Here is a 10724-nt window from a genome sequence, read left to right on the forward strand (position 1 = left end):
GTTGTTCGCCAATTTTTTCTCGTCTATTTCCCAATTAATCTCAATCTTCTTCTTCTCCTTTTGCCTGATTGTGATCACGAGATGTGGCAGCGTCTTTACACGAAGTATTAAAAAGAAAACTTTTATGGCTAAGCAAGGGCCTTGTATCTATATTCGAGGTTGGTCGATTTCACCTGATTTGCGAAGTTTAAATAGTCGCCGTTTTTCGAGAATTGGTCGGATGAAAAAGATGAAAGTTCCTAATGATGATAAAAAAGTTTTTTTGCCGAGGCAACTCTGGAAAAAGGTTAAATTGTAGTAGTAAAAATTAGGCCCTCCGATTTCACGATCTGCTTTCCGTTCTTCGTCTACGGGAGAATATTTTCCCCTCCCGTGGAATAATCCAATTTCAAATAAATATATGAATACTACATGGTAGGCATATACAATTCAAACGCGGGCGACGGGGATCCGGAGGGCGAGAATGACGACTAAAATTATAATTTAATGACCACAAGTAATAAATCACGAGAAATCGCTAATTCCTCGTCTATCACACTTTGTCCATCTCAAACCCCGTGATACCGCAAATAATTGCGAGCCCTCGGAACCCCAAAAAGAAATAATATCCCCACCAAAAACTTTTAAAAAGTGGAAAAAATTGCCGAGTATTAAAAATATGATGACATCATTTCAATAAAGCCAAATACGAGTGATGTTTACTTTTATTCTTTCTAGAAACATTTGAAAAAACATTTCAAGATTTTAAAAAAACCTAGCGTGCATGATATTTTAAATGAATGAATTTCAAAAATAACTTCGACGAAGGAACTCCCTACGGACCTCGTGCCAGCAACGATTTTGACGAGAACTCTATTTTTTTCAAATAAATACTAAAATTCTGAAAAATAAAAGTATATCCGCCAAATTTTTTTTTTCAAAAGCTTGCAATTGTGTTTCCAAATTTTTTTCTAAAAATCGTAAAAACAAACATCACTCGTACTTAGCTTCATTAAAATGATCTAATTATATTTTTAATACTTGTAATTTTTTCAATTTTTAAAAAGTTTTTGGTGGGGATTCGTGCATTCAAATATTTGTATCCAGATGGATATCTGACAAAATATTTTACTCTCGATATATCGATGTGAGATATTTTGTTTGACATTTTTTGTCCTTCACGTCGGAAAGAAATTTATCAGAGGAAGAAACGACGCAACAGGTCGTCGTTTAATATCCGTAGTGCCAGACTCCTGTTCGGGGTACTATCTCACCCTCCACCCTCTCTCTCTTTCTGACTCTCCCGTTGCCAAAGCACTTTGCAGCCCACTCCGAACCCGACGCAGAGACGAGGTAGCCGCGGAGGAAGGGGGTGCAGCAGGAGGTTATAGGTGTGATAACAACCTGCAAAGTTCACGCGGTTTGCCTCGTGTGCTTTCAACTATTCTTCTCACTTCTGACCAGAGATAACCAATTGTCAAATGACTCTTATAACCCTATTTTATTCTTCATCTGCACAATTTGATATCAAATATTTCACAGAGTATCATTTTTCTTACTAAATCAGCTTACGAAATTAAATATGCAATTGACGAAATTTTCTCTTCGGGATTTTTTCTTAAAAGCCAAATATTCACAGCAGTAAATTTTACGTTCACCCCCATTTTTCCTCCGGAAATTCTGTTTTTCACATCTTTTCACAACTATGTCATTTCATTGAGTTTTGATCATTAAATACACTGAGAGATAAAATTATTGAATTTGAGAACATTTATTTACTTATTAAATCAAAGTATTGTTTCGATTATTTATTTGTTGAACCAAGCGAATCACTGTTGATTTGAAAACATATTTTCATGGATCTATTACTTCATTATATTAAACTCTTATTTAATAGTATCAATTAGATGCATGATAGATTTGATTACATTTTTTTTGCTTGGATTAATTACATTTATCGCATTAAAAACATTAGATTATTTGAATCTACAAAACAACTTCAATACGAAATTGCTTTTTTCGAACAAATTATTTTCTGGCAATAAATTCATCATTATTTTTTTTCTAAAAATATCTTTATTAAAATAATTAATCTAATTGTTACTATTATATAAGAGTTCAATATAATGAAGTGATAGATTCGTGAAAATATGTTTTCAAATAAACAGTGATTGTCATGCTTCAACAAATAAATAATCGAAATAATACTTTTCCCAACTTATATAATTCCTTTTTCAGTTTATATCTAACAATGTCGTGGTAGTCTAATGGATAGCGTGCGTACTTAGAAAGATGCAGGTAGGTAAGTAGATCGGTATCCGAATCCCCAGTGAAAAATAATTCTGCAATTGATAACGTAACATAGTTGAAATACATAAACAATATAATATAGTTAAGATCATGGTTCATAAAAAGAATAAGTGCTTCCTTCAAAAACATGCATTTTTTTTAATCATAAAATGTGTTATTGATTCAAACTACATATTACATATAATTGATAAAAAATTGTTAGATTAAAGCAACTACTGTTATTGAAACAAAAATTTATGAAATTGACTGAAATAAATTAACCAAGTAAATATATGAGGGAACCAATCCCATATGTTTTGGCGAATAATGAAATAAATGATTTTTTCGCTTCAAAACTACATTTTATTGGTTCTAGTAATTTTTTCTCTCGGTGTATTCACTCAATTTCACTTTATGATGCTCCACTCTTGTATTCATCGGAATAAAACAAAGAGAATTGTATGTATATAATTAAACCCCGTTGTAACGCACGCGGGGAACATTTCGTGTTAATGGCTTAATTGGGATCGTTTTTAGCCGATTGCAACGTTCCCGTCTGGAAACATAGACTGTTGGAGTTTCAGAGTTTGTGGGAAACGTTAACAGGCAAGAGTAACTGAAAGCAAATTATTATTTTTTTTTTTCGTCTCATTATCCTAATTAGCTATAACATTTTAATCATGTTTTCTCCCTCAATTTATTTGCTTTATGTCTGTTAATTTTTGTTCATCGTGTAAGATTCCAGTTTCACCGCAAATTTTACTGAACTCGCTGGCAGAACTTCGTATATTGCATTTTCTGATATTCAATATCACACCGATTACTGATCATGAGAGTACAAGTATACATTTGAAGCTTCCCTCACTAGGGTGGTCATTATTTTGGGTTGAATTTTTTTTTGTTAAATTCAACCCTCAGTTCGTCTCTCAATGAATAAAAAAAAAAATGTGAAAAAGCTGCGGCCTGTAAGTTGACGGGAAGGGGTGCCGGCAAGCTCTATCTTCATTTTAATTTCGACTAAATTTGTGTTTCCTATATATTTGATTACCTTGTTTTACTTGCCTTGGAAGCAGTCACAGCACTTCAGCTTGATTCAAAATATTGTCCTTAACAATGAAAAAAAAAAAATATACATATGGGTCATTCCATGTCAATTCAACGACGTTGTGACGGTGACCCTCTTTGATTTTTTCATGTTTTTATACATGTTAAAAGAAGTCTTCAGCTAAATTCTTAGCTCGTTATCTCCATCCATTCCGGAGTCATCGATTTTTGCTTAAAAAATGTATATCTCGCACTATAATTATCATTATGTCACTTAATACGGGTCATTATTTTAAATGTTCAACCCTCTTTCTAAATGAAGATTAAAAAACGGAAAAATAATTTTTTTAAATGCTTTTTCGGCTATTTTTAGCTTCTTTTAGTTAAAAAATTGGTTTTTCGTTCAATGCGACACTTTCGATTTTTTTTCAAAAAAAATTCACAAAATTCTGTGTTAAAAAACAAAATTTTTGAGCCTTATTACAAGATGGGCTTCAAATAATTTGTAGTAAAAAAACATTAAAAAACTTATTTTTTTCTGTCATTTCGATTTATTTTTCTTCCAAGACTACGTTATTCCTTCAATCAGTTTCAAAATATGAAAAGAATTAAGGAATTAATTAAACAAACAAACCCAAACAAACCCTCACACTCCGACCTAAGGCTGAAAGGATGACTAAAGAGGATCGACCATTACTCACAATCGGATTAATAGATTCGAGAATTAGTTATCGAATTTTCCCAAAGCAGTCAGTCAAAATTTCCCATGTTCCCTGGTTACCTCATCCGTATTTGGCAAAATTCTGCGCATCCTCGTATTTCCAAGTAATAGGATCTCCAATAACTCCATTTTACTGATGTTTCCAACAGAAGGCATAATCAGTCAATTTTTTAATTCACTGTAATCATTTCGGCAAATCCAGGCAGAGTCGAACATTTCGTTCTTAAATATTTAGAGAAGGTAGTGATGCTCTATTCTTAAATAAAGGAGAAATATGTACTCTGACATAACTTCTTTTCTCTATTATTAATTGAAGAAACTCTATAAGTAAAAATCACTATTCTGACAAATCTTTATTTTCAAATATGCTCATTCTTGAATGAGTTGATGTGCCTAAAGAGTTGATTTTTCTATTAAAAATTATCCCTGAATACGTATACTTCGAAATATATCGTGAAATTTCAACGCCTCTCTTCTTGTCAACTGCAAAAAAAAACCCTCAGTTGCCTCTCTCTATCTCTAATCTTTCATATATCTATCCTGATTAAGGCATCGCGTTTCCAATTTTTTTGAAAATTTCCTTCTTTAATATTTGTTGAGGGAACTTTTTTTTTCTATTGTAAACGCATGGGAATAAACTTTTTCAAATTTTGTTCAAACATTTTTTTTTCCCAACTTTTTTGAAGATTTGTCCGAAACTTTTTCATCGTGAGTAAATTTTCAAATACTTTTTGAAAATAAAAATGAACGAGAAGACGATGATTCACAGTGATATTGAAGAATTTACTACTAGTAGAGGAAAATGCTGCAAAACATGGTACCCAAAGAAATATCGTAATTTTCAAAAGTTTGAGGAGGTTCATCCATTTCTTACTCTCAAAAATTGGTGATTTTTTTTTTTTACTACAATTTTAATTTAATGCACCTTGACCGTGTCTTTTGAAAGCAGTTGCAAAAAAATGTTTTTAAACATAAAAACTCTCGACTGAAAAACTCCTTCAAAGAAAATTGTAATAAACTTTAAAAAATCTGAAATAAAATAGGTATCGGTATTTTCATCGGGCGAAGTCTTTACTTCTTATTCACTGATTTGATTAGAGACATCTCCCAACGAAAATCCCGACATCTATTCTATTTCAGACTTTTTAAAGTTTATTACTATTTTCTTAAGTGAAGGAATTTTCCAGTCGGAAGTTTTTATGTTTTTTTAAAACATTTTTTTTATTTTACACTTTTCAAAGTTCAAACATTTTTTTTTTTTTCAGAAAAACCGACAGTATGTCAACTCGACATTGAGCAACTCATCACCGCATTGTTCGCGTATTATCTTTATATATTATATATAATGTAGAGTAACAGTGTTGCCACACTTGGCCACTCGGCCGCTTGGCCGACGGGGTGTCAGCTCGACACCGGGCAACTCGCCACCGCATTAGCAACATACAACGGCGTGAAGTAGTCGATGATCGAAACATGGTCGTGTTGGGATATGTTCAAACGATGTGTAGCGTTAAAGTTAAATAAACAAAAAAGATGGCGATGAATCTTGACATACTATAAATAAGAACACTGTCCGACGTATATAAAAAGTTATGTAAAAAATTGGTCGAGACAATTATCACCGTTTTCGATAAAACTGGCAACAAAGGAATATCCCCCCACCCAGTGATCACAGTAAAACGCACAACTCCCGTCTTTTTGTCCTACGGACAGTCGGGAGTTAAAAAGTTAGAATTTCTCTAAACGTTCTTTTTGTTCCATTTTTCATTTTTTTCAAAATTACTTGTTATTCTCCCTTTTCGATTTTTTTTTAAATTTTGAAAGCATTTCTTTTTTACTTTTTTAGAAGAATATACCGAATTTTCAGATTGGAAAAAAAACAATTTCCGCAATTTTTAAAATGCCCCGTTTTGCCCAGGGCCCTTCAGTTTGCTTCGGGCTTCCCTAGTACCAGAAAAAAAAATTAACGAGAAAAAAATCTTTGTCAGGGTTTCTAGCATGCGAGTCGTATTAAAAAAAAAAAGATGGTAAAATAAAAATATGAAAACTTTGTAAAGGTGAATTTTCACGAATGACAAATTTAATAATCGCATAGTCGTGAAAGTGCAGGCACATAATGAGCGCGCATGAATGAAGCAGCGTTTTATACTGAAAGCCCCCAATCCATGTTTTACTTGTTAAGTTTATTCATGCTTAGTAATGTGCTGAAAAGTTTTATTTAGCATGTAGACACAAGTATATATAAATAAATAATTATTAACACCGAGCTACGGAACCAATCCCTTTTTCGCTCGAAGGATTTCCAAACCAATCGCCGATAATGCGCGATTGCTGATGGCTTGGTTAAGGGTTGGATAAGCAGCAGCAAAGCCCACCCCTGGGTTGTTTGGTCACGTGTTTACATACCGGAAACCGCTTACCAACAATCCCTCGGTTAATTATACTGGTAAACGGGCAAGCCCTACGTACACATACACATGCATGTCCGCATTCGTATTTGGATATATGTGCTTATATCGTTAAGGGCGCTGGGCATGAGTCGCAATTCTGAAACATTCAACTTGATCCACAAAATTCCTTCCATTTCTTTACGAAGCTAAACAAATTGTTGAATCCAATCTCTTATGGAAATTGAATAATTCAATTCTCCAGATTCAAAATATAATCAGAATAACCGTAAACGAAACTTCCTCCTTAATTATTCAGAATATCTTCTTAAGGGAGTATAAATACCGTATATAGAAAAATTGAATTAGTTATGTTTCATCATCCAGAAGATATTTACAGCGCGGTAGAACGGAGGTTCGATAATTGGTCTTGCACTCTTCAATGTAATCATAATGTGTTTTAAAAAGGTAGAGAATGTAGCTATTTCGATTTATCAATGAAGGAAGAGTAAGGATCGGTAAGAAGAAGAAGTAACGTTTTTATGTGGAGTGAGAATAAAATTTCATGGTGCACCGTTGGTAGAAGATAATTATGGAAAATAATTGACGAGTGTAATATCGTTATAGATTTGAGCATCCGAGAAAATATGGTTTAATAACTGGTGAGAAAATCTTGGCGTTATTGGGCCAAAGCTTGCATGCACTATTAATACCGGACTAATTACCGTAGTCATGGTTTTCAACGGCGATTAACTCGACAGTCCACGGACACACGATAAATCCTCATTGAACGTATCTTTCTGTTTGTTTCCGTGTGTTTAGTTGGAGCAAGATTGCACTATATACACGCCTTTCAATTAGTCTTCTCTCCGTCCGGATTAATTGTCAGTCTCTGGTGAGCTTTTCTCTGACTTTATTTTTCCCCAACGAAGCCAGGCTTCTCTGATGAAAATGAGAGAACCGTTTACCGAGATCCGCACCGAGAGGGAAAAGAGGGAATGAAAAAAAAACGAATATTTTATTTGCCCCGGTCCATCCGCGTTTGTTCGCTTTTTCCTTCATGTATATAAGCACATCGAAACCGAGCCAGCCTTCCAGTCACTCTATCCTAGAAAACCGAGCAAAAGGCCAATTGTTGCTAATTCGAAACCATGTCCATGAGCTTATATAAACGACAGTTGGAAATACCGGGTCAGTTCGTCTTCAAGTTTTGTCAGTGTTTCGTTTCTAGATCGCGCATAAACGCTCCTCCGAGAGTTTTGACACCTTGGCGTTTACAAATCCGTTCACAAACCGACGTTTCCCTCGACCAGTGTTGCGTTTCTGTGCTTTTTTCTCATTCGCGCGAATTTTCAAAAAAATTCATCAACCCATGGACGAAGTTGAATCAATCGATTATTTGTTTTAATTAAAAATTCTTGGTTCGTATCGGCCTTGGTAAACGATTTTTCTAAACATTCTTCCAGCATAGTTTATCGGTTCGACAAAATCGCTGTACTCTTGCATTTTTCCTGTAGTCTCGTTGATGAATTAGGCGAATTGGACCTCGACTATTTTCAATTACGATTCCACCGAGACGTTAAATAACAACACCGAGTATGAAGTCATTTTGGAATTTTTGTCAGTCTCCAGAATTAACACTTTCGATGAAGGCTCATTCACAGCTGGAATAAATACACAGTATCGACGCGATTGTAAACGTCTGCTGTTACCATTGATTAGTACTCGGTCTTGCTTGCTAAACCATGCCTCAGTAACTCTCCTCACTACTTGCCGTCTTCAATGCTTTCGGACGGTCGCCCAATGCCACCGCAGGTCTAAAAGGAAGTAGATTTCACTGCCCATACTCGTTATCATCACAGTCAGGCAGTACCAAAAATTACCGAAGAAGTATTTCGACGTGTACCGAGGGATCCAAATAATGAGAAGCTTATCAAAATTGACAGTTATTTGTCGTTTGCATGTGTTAAAATAACGACTGCAGCTAGTGAGAATAACGGACCTCAGGATTTATTCGTCGAGAAAAATAAAATTCAATTTTGAGGTAATTCAGCAAACTTCGTTTTCATTTGTAAGACTGAAAAATGATCAATTAAAATCACATTGAAGAAGCACTTTCGGTGTATCTAATTAACGTATTGTTATTCTATGTAAACGGAGAATTCTGCTCTATACTCAGTTATTAGACTCAGCAATATCTTTACGGTCTTACGACGAAAAAAAAAAACAATATTACGAGTTGGTGCCACGCAATTTATTGAGTTTTAACGATCAGAAAGTTTTTTTAGCAACCTGCAGCTTTAGCTTGAGGAGTCTAATTTGGTTATCGTATTTGAAGGACAATATATGTATCCGATATGAAGTGAAAAAGTGGCTGAGCGATAAACGTGCACGGAAAAAATACGATGAAAAACATGAAGTTGAGTCGAAAAGTATCGAAACGAGTATCGAAAAGAATCGAAAAATTTCTAAACGAAATCAACTTTTTTGGACTAGAATTTTGGTCCCCAGAAATTGTTTGATTCCAAGTAAAATTTGATGTACTTGAAAACTCAAAGATGATCATTGAAGCTCGACCTTAATACGCAATATATCAATGTGTGATGAATATTTGATTTAGGAGAGTTGTATAGATCAACCATTATATTGGCAACTGTTTCAACATTAAATTTTAACAACGTTCGTGTGCCTTGTCAATAATAGACTTAGAGAGCGAATCGAAACGTTCACCTCGATGCTTCTCAACATATTTAATGCATATGTTTATGCAGTCATACGACAGTGGACGAATTCGACGTCCACATATGCAAGTTTTCTTCTCTGTTTGATGTCATCGTGATCCAATCCCAACAATCGAGAGGGCAATATAATCGATTCGAGACCCCGATCAATTTATCGGCTGACATACGACTCTCCGAAGAACACCGAATCGAGTTTATCCTCAGGAGAAACGAGATGAAAGTGAGAATAAAATTGTAACGCCAAAACTTGGTGAACCCCGATCATGAAAATAGAATTTTCTTCGGCGTGGTGGTCAGGAATATACGCGCAGGTCGATCTGACGAGAGAAAAAATTCACAAACTCTCCTACTCCAGAATTCAATCGAAGAAGCGACGATAAAGTTCCAATCGCTTGGTTTTTTATTCCTCTTTTTTTGTTTCGACGTCAAAGTTACCAGTTTTTATTGTATTTCTTATGCCATTCAGTTCTCTGTGTTTCTTTACTTGAAATTTCTTACTTGACTGTTTGAACTTTTTAACCGTTCCATAATTATTTTAATATTCCTTTCTATTCTCGGGGTTCATTGCTCCGTTCATGAAAATTTGAATATATTTATATACGTTAAATTTTGGATGGTGAACGACAAATGAAATAAGTAAAAAGACACTTTTCGTGCGGTACGAATTCGAGTTGCAGAGTTTTTGTTAGCTTGGTGAGGTCCAATGAAATGAGAGATCGAAATAATATATCTGATTGCATAAGTACGTATAAAACGTAATTGTAATCTCGTGTAAGCACGGAGATAACGAATGTACAAATTCTTTCTTATTGAATTATCGTAATTCACGTTACGTAGCCATTTCAATGAGAAATATTCACGATAATCATATTGAATTATTTGCATTTATTTTGAATACATTTCGAGAATATTCTATGGAAAACAACATAATTTTAATCAAGATTAAAATTTTATTCGTAGTTGCACGGAGTATAATCGAATAAAATTCGATAAATTTCGTTAAATTATGGAAATTAAATTGAATTTACAATCCGCAATTCTGTTATTACGATGGAAAAAATTGATGTCGATACCAAAATTTCGGAGGAAATTATTGAATAATAATCCCAATGAGTTTCAGTGGTAGAATTACATTTCCTCTAATTTTTCAATAATTTTATCTCCAATAAAATGAATAGCAGATCTCTTAAACTTCTATCTAATCATCCGATCGATTCATTACGAGAAATGTGTCTTTTATACTTTTCCTCCCGAGCGATTTGGTTCGCTTATCATTGATTAATTATTTGTATCGCAAAATCAACAATATCGTGTAGCTTATCGAAATATTTTTCTCGAACATCGTTTAGTTTTCGATTAGGCTTACCGTCGTAATTCACGTTTTCTATTGATCCATTGAACATGCACATGAATTAGTAAACGCATATAATTTTTTATTTTCGTTCGTCCGCAGCGAATGATCGTCGTCTCATTAAAATAAAATACATCTGGAACGAATCGAGTACTTTCCATTACTGTAACAAAAATCAGATCTCTTAACATTGTTTCTTGTATGATTTGATC

Source organism: Venturia canescens, chromosome 9 (genome assembly GCF_019457755.1).
Source record: "Venturia canescens isolate UGA chromosome 9, ASM1945775v1, whole genome shotgun sequence".
Classification (NCBI taxonomy): domain Eukaryota; kingdom Metazoa; phylum Arthropoda; class Insecta; order Hymenoptera; family Ichneumonidae; genus Venturia; species Venturia canescens.